The 6,538-nt window shown below is 42.1% G+C and overlaps 1 non-coding gene across 1 annotated transcript; it reads left to right on the top strand.

Moving 5' to 3' along the window:
* The first annotated feature begins 5,490 nt into the window (after positions 1 to 5,490).
* On the top strand, positions 5,491 to 5,595 carry LOC133318022 (small nucleolar RNA R71). The gene has a single exon (XR_009752418.1). It is a non-coding gene; the product is annotated as a small nucleolar RNA R71 (small nucleolar RNA).
* The last annotated feature ends 943 nt before the right edge of the window (positions 5,596 to 6,538 follow it).

Genomic DNA, 6,538 nt, shown 5'->3' with positions numbered 1-6,538 from the left:
ATGCTCCCGTTGCTAGATTAGAAGCTATTAGATTATTACTTGCATTTGCATGTATAATGGACTTTAAACTCTTTCAAATGAATGTTAAAAGTGCATTTCGAAATGGATACATTCAATAAGAAGTGTATGTTGATCAACCTCCCGGTTTTGAAGATCATGATTTACCTAACCATGTCTTTAAACTCAAAAAAGCTTTATATGGTTTGAAACAAGCTCCAAGAGCTTGGTATGAAAGATTAAGCAAATTTCTTTTAGAAAAAGGTTTTTTAAGAGGAAAAGTGGACACAACTCTTTTTATAAAGAAGAAAAATGATCATCTATTATTTGCACAAATCTATGTTGATAATATCACCTTTGGTGCCACTAACGTTCATCTTTGTGAAGAGTTTGCTAATCTTATGCAAAGCAAATTTGAGATGTCTATGATGGGAGAGCTAAAATTCTTCCTTGGTCTTCAAATAAAGCAACAAAAGGATGGTATATTCATCAATCAAGCTAAATATTGCAAGGAGTTACTCAAAAAATTTGGAATGGACAACCCCAAAACTAGCTTCCTGCAATGGTTAGCACATTAATTTTCTCAAACAAAGACAATAATAATAATAAAAACGACGTGGAAATAAATCTGGGTTGTCTCCCAGTAGCGCTTCATTTATAGTCTTAGCTCGACTTGTTGCTCCTTGAGTCAGACTTCAGCTGGGTCATCGAGATGAGAAGTTAGTTTCTCATGCTCCTTGATCCCTCTATTATACTTCTTGAGTCTGTGTCCATTTACCCTGAGCGTTGCTCCAGATTTTTCATGAGCAATGACAAATGCTCCATTGGGAAGTGCTTCAATGATTGCATAAGGTCCCTCCCATCTTGATTTCAACTTTCTAGGAAACAGTTTCAATCTGGATCGATACAGCAGCACTTTGTCTCCAACTTCTAACTCTCTCTTGATAAGCTTTTTATCGTGCCACTTTTTCATCTGCTCCTTGTAGAGGTTGGCGTTTTCATATGCCTTGCTCCGGAATTCTTCCAGTTCAACCAACTGGAGCAACCTCTTTTCCCCAGCCATTCTGGAATCCATGTTTAGCAATGTGATGGCCCAGAATGCTTTGTGTTGAAGTTCCAGAGGCAAGTGACACGCTTTTCCAAACACCAACTTATAGGGGGAGCAGCCAATGGGCGTTCGATAAGCTGTTCGATACGTCCATAGGGAATCATCCAATTTGTTGGACCAATCTTTTCTATCTGGGTTTACGACCTTTTCCAGGATTTTTTTTATCTCCCTGTTGGACACCTCTACCTGCCCGCTGGTCTGCGGGTGGTAAGGGGTGGCAATTTTATGCTGCACTCCATATTTCTTCAGGAGCAATTGGAATTGTTTGTTCACGAAGTGTGTACCCCCGTCGCTGATAATTGCTCTAGGGGTTCCAAATCGAGTGAAAATATTCTTTTTGATGAACTTCAGCACTTTCCTGGCATCATTAGTGGGGGTAGCAACAGCTTCTACCCATTTCGACACATAGTCAACTGCAACAAGTATATACTTGTTTCCAAAGGAAGGTGGGAAAGGCCCCATGAAATCAATGCCCCATACATCGAACAATTCAACCTCCATTATTGGAACAAGGGGCATTTCATGCTTTCTTGTAATGTTCCATGTTCTCTGGCACCTGTCACATTTTTTAACAAAAACATTAGCATCTTTAAACAAGGAGGGCCAGCATAAACCTGACTGCAGCACTTTAGCTGCTGTTCTTGCTCCAGCAAAGTGTCCTCCATAAGGGGAATTGTGGCATTGCTCCAGTATTTTCTGTTGTTCTCCTTCAGGGATACACCTTCGAAGTAATTGGTCAGAACACCTTTTGTAGAGCAAAGGGTCGTCCCAGAAATACTACTTAAACCATGATGGAACCTCTTTCTCCCTTGGTGATTCAAGTGGTATGGCTCGATTCCGGCAGCCAGGTAGTTTGCAATATCTGCAAACCAAGGAGCATGTTTTTCAGCGATCATTAGAAGCTGCTCATCAGGGAATGTCTCCTTGATATGATCTCCTTCTTGTGGGCTTGCTCTCTTTAATCGAGATAGGTGGTCAGCCACCTTGTTATCACTTCCTCTCAGGTCCTTGATCTCAAGGTCAAATTCTTGGAGCAATAGTACCCATCTAATTAGTCTTGGCTTTGCATCCTTCTTAGCAAAGAGTTGCTTGATTGCTGAATGATCAGTGAAGACTGTGACTTTGGAACATATTAGATATGAACGAAACTTGTCACATGCAAATACAACTGCCAGCATCTCCTTCTCCGTCACTGTGTAGTTGGCTTGTGCCGGAGTAAGAGTTCTACTAGCGTAGTAAACAGTTCTGAAGACTTTGTCTTTTCGCTGCCCAAGAACTACTCCCAAGCCGAAGTCGCTGGCGTCACACATTAGTTCAAAAGGAAGACCCCAATCTGGGCTTTGAATGATGGGCGCGGACACCAGCCTCAACTTGAGCTCCAGGAAGGCTGTCAAACATTTTTCATCAAAATTGAACTTCCTGTCTTGCTCCAGAAGTTCACAAAGTGGTTTGGCGATTTTGGAGAAGTCTTTAATGAAACGTCTGTAGAACCCAGCATGTCCCAAGAAGCTTCTGATCCCTTTTACGGTGGTAGGGGGAGGTAGCTTCTCAATTGCTTCCACCTTAGCCTTGTCCACCTCGAGGCCCTTGCTTGAGATTTTGTGTCCTAGCACAATGACTTCTCTTACCATGAAGTGGCATTTTTCCCAATCAGCACCAAATTGCTCTTGACATATCTTTTCAATACCTGTTCAAGGTTATTGAGGCAAGTAGGAAAAGAGCAACCAATGACAGAAAAATTATCCATGAAAATTTCTACTGCTTCTCTTACCAAATCAGTAAACAAAGCAAACATGCATCTCTGAAAAGTTGCAGGGGCATTACATAGCCCAAAAGGCATTCTTCTGAATGCAAACGTCCCAAAGGGGCACGTAAAAGTGGTTTTGTGCTGGTCTTCAGGAGCAACCGGGATTTGGTTGTATCCCGAATACCCATATAAGAAACAAAAGAATTCTTTCCCAGCTAGATGATCCAGCATTTGGTCAATAAAAGGAAGGGGGAAATGATCCTTTCGGGTAGCATTATTTAATTTCCTGTAGTCTTGACAAATCCTCCACCCAGTTATTTTTTTGGTGGCTATTAACTCTTGTTTGTCATTTTCAACTACAGTAATGCCACCCTTTTTTGGAACGCATTGCACAGGAGCAACCCATTTACTATCTGAGATGGGATAGATTATACCTGCATCAAGCCATTTGATGATTTCTTTTCTTACCACCTCCTTCATATTGGGATTCAGCCTCCTTTGATTCTCCACAGATGAGCTGTCAGGGTCTTGGAGCAAAATCTTGTGCATGCAAATTGTTGGGCTAATTCCTTTTATATCAGCCATGGTCCAGCCGATTGCTCCTTTGTAATCTTTGAGTTTTTGTGTGAGTTGAAGTTCCTGTTCATGGGTTAGCAAAGAAGAAATAATCACAGGGAGAGTGTTGACTTTACCCAAATAAGTATATTTCAGGTGTTCAGGTAAGGGTTTTAAGTCCAAGGTAGGTGGTTGCTCTACTGAAGGCAATTTTGGTCTTTGCTCTTGCTCTGATCGATTTAAGGATTCAAAGACCCTTTCTTTCCTTCCCTGGGGTTGGTGGAAACTGATGGATGCAAGGTATTCTTCCAGCTCCTCAAAGTCCTTAATGCCTATCTCTGGCTGCAAATGCTCCTGCTGTTCTTCTCATATGACCGAGTCAAGGATCGAAATGCTAGAGCATTCCTCAGTGTTATCTTCATCAAACCTTATTGCTTTCATGACATTAAACTTCACTTCTTCTCCGTTTACACTCATAGAAAGTTCACCCTTTCTGACATTTATGATAGCATCACCGGTAGCCAGAAATGGTCTGCCCAAAATTATTGGAACTTCTTGATCTGCTTCAAAATCTAAGATGATGAAGTCAGCTGGTAGAATGAACTTGTCTACTTGGACAAGGACATTCTCAATTTTTCCTTATGGCTTGGCTATAGATCGGTCTGCAAGTTGAAGAGTGACTGTGGTTGGTCTTGCTGCTCCTATGTCAAGCTGCTTGAAGATGGAAGCTGGCGTTAGATTTACACTTGAGCCCAGATCACAAAGTGCCCGACCAAGATAGTTCTTCCCAACTGTACACGGGATGGTGAATATACCAGGATCCTTTAGTTTGGGAGGAATTTTAGTCAGGTACTTGCACGATTGTTGAGTGAGGGCTACGGTCTCAAACTCTTCGATCTTTCTTCTTTTTGACAAAATGTCCTTCATGAATTTTGCATATGAAGGCATTTGCTCCAGAGCTTCTACTAGAGGGATATTTATGTGAAGTTGTTTCATCAAGTCAAGAAACTGGCTAAACTGTTTATCCTCGTGTTGCTTTTTCAACCTCTGTGGAAAAGGAGGCTCGATCGGTTCACTCCTTCTCTTGCATGGGGGAACATAAGTTGGAACTGAAACTGGTTCACTGACTTTTGTTGCTCCAAGTTCTGCTACAGGTGTTGCGTCATCCGGTTTGATTTCAGCAGACTCATTGCTTTGGACCTTCTCTTCTGGTCCTGTCTGAGCTTCAAGGTGTGAAGGGTCAGTGGCTTCTTCAACTTCCTTTCCTATGGGCTGTTTTGCTGGTTCGCGCTTTCGAGGTCGTGCCACTAAGTCTGGGGGTGGTAAGTTTTTTCCATCTCGCAGGCTTATAGCATTACAATGCTCCTGGTTATCTTGAGACGACTTTTCTGTATCACTAGGGAGTGTCCCTGGTTGCCTCTGTTTGAGTGCTCCAGCCAGCTGACCAATTTGGGTTTCTAGGTTTCGCATGGCTGTGCTGTTCTGATTCATGTACTCCTTGACAGAAGTCTCAAAGGATTGAGACTTCCCTTCACCCTTATCCCAGTTTTGTTGGTTCTGCCTGGGATATGGGGGTCAGTTCTGGTAGTTTCCTCCACTACCTCCAGCATTATTATGATTCCTCCAGCCTCGGTTATTGTTCCCTTGATGGTTGTCATTGCTCCTGTTGTTGTTGTTGTTGTTGTCATACCCTCCTGCATAGCACACAACAGCTAGATTGTTACAGTCCTCATATTCATGAGGACCTCCACAAGTGGGGCAACTCTGACTTGATTGAGTCAAAAGAAGTTGCTCAGTTGTTTTTTTCTGTTCCATGGGCTTCCAGTTTTTTATAGTGTTCTGGAGCGAAGCCATTTGTGCAGAAAGAGCATCAGCTGAGCTTAGCTCAAGAACTCCTGCTTTCTTAGGAGCACTGTGTCGTGTGGAAGGCCATGAAATATGTTTTTTTGAAAGTTTTTCCAACAACTGGTAGGTTTCTGGATAAGTAAAATCCAAAAGATCTCCCCATGCGGCTGCATCAACAGTTGCTTTCAATGGTGGGGTTAAACCATGATAAAACGTGTGAATGATGCCCCAATCAGAAACTCCATGATTCAGGCAGATTCGTATCAACTCTTTAAAGCGTTCCCACGCTTCATACAGACTTTCTCCATCATACATTTGAAAAGAAGCTATATCAGCCCTCACTTGGGCTTGTTTTGCTTGGGAAAAAAATCGGGTAACAAACTGTTCCGCCAATTGCTCCCAACTGGTGATGCAGTTTGGGGGCAATGTTCTCCTCCATTCTTTGGCTTTTCCAGCTAAGGAAAATGGAAAAAGCCGCATCCGCATGTTTTCTTCCGAAATACCATGAACTTTGAAATTGTCAACTATCTCAGTGAAATTGTCCAAATGACTGTGAGGGTCTTCCATGGGTAGTACATGGAACTGACCAGCGTTCATAATCATTTGAAAATGTTTCCTTAAAAACGCCCTTTCTTGCCAAATGATCCCCGGCAACGGCGCCAATTGCTTGGTCGAACTAGAGTTGCTCTATTTCTTTGAGAGAGCAAGAGTGAGAGTAGTAATCAGGATTGCAAACAGGAGCAATCTTCTGTAAAAGCAACCCTCTTCAACTATACGCAAGCGTACGTGTCAAGCAATATAGGGTATTATAGCCCCAGATTTATCGTCCTCAGGGAGCAGTTGTGAAGTAAGAAGCGCTAAAGGAAACTTAATTTGTAAAATGGAGCAATAAAAGAAATCACTATTCTCAGCTAAGCTTCACAAAGAGCAATCTCTGGGCAGCTAGTTAAACAATGTTAACCATTCTGAACCAGATGAGAGCAGTGAATGACTTAGCATGGTCATCGAATAAAATGGCATCAATTGAAGTAACTTTAAGAGCAGTCAACGAAATGAAAGTAAGAGCATCAGCTAGTAAAACACAGTTCAGCTATCGTGAGGAAAAGGTTGTGATACGAATTGAGTTAAGATTAATTTCAGAAAGAAAAAGATCAAGTAGGTGTTACGGGTTCCATGTTTTCATCCCTTTGGTTAACCCTGCCTGGTAGCATATTTTACAAGTGGATTTTGCTCCTTCCCTTGTTTTGTTATAGGTAAGCAGAGGGTAAGGCCTTACTCTCCACGTT

The sequence above is a fragment of the Gastrolobium bilobum genome, unplaced genomic scaffold, assembly GCF_033153095.1.
Source record: "Gastrolobium bilobum isolate Gb01-03AN ecotype WA unplaced genomic scaffold, APGP_CSIRO_Gbil_v1 utg44160, whole genome shotgun sequence".
In the NCBI taxonomy this organism is placed as follows: Eukaryota; Viridiplantae; Streptophyta; class Magnoliopsida; order Fabales; family Fabaceae; genus Gastrolobium; species Gastrolobium bilobum.
The sequence above is the reverse complement of the archived record's forward strand: the minus strand, read 5'-3'. Positions and strand labels throughout refer to the sequence as shown.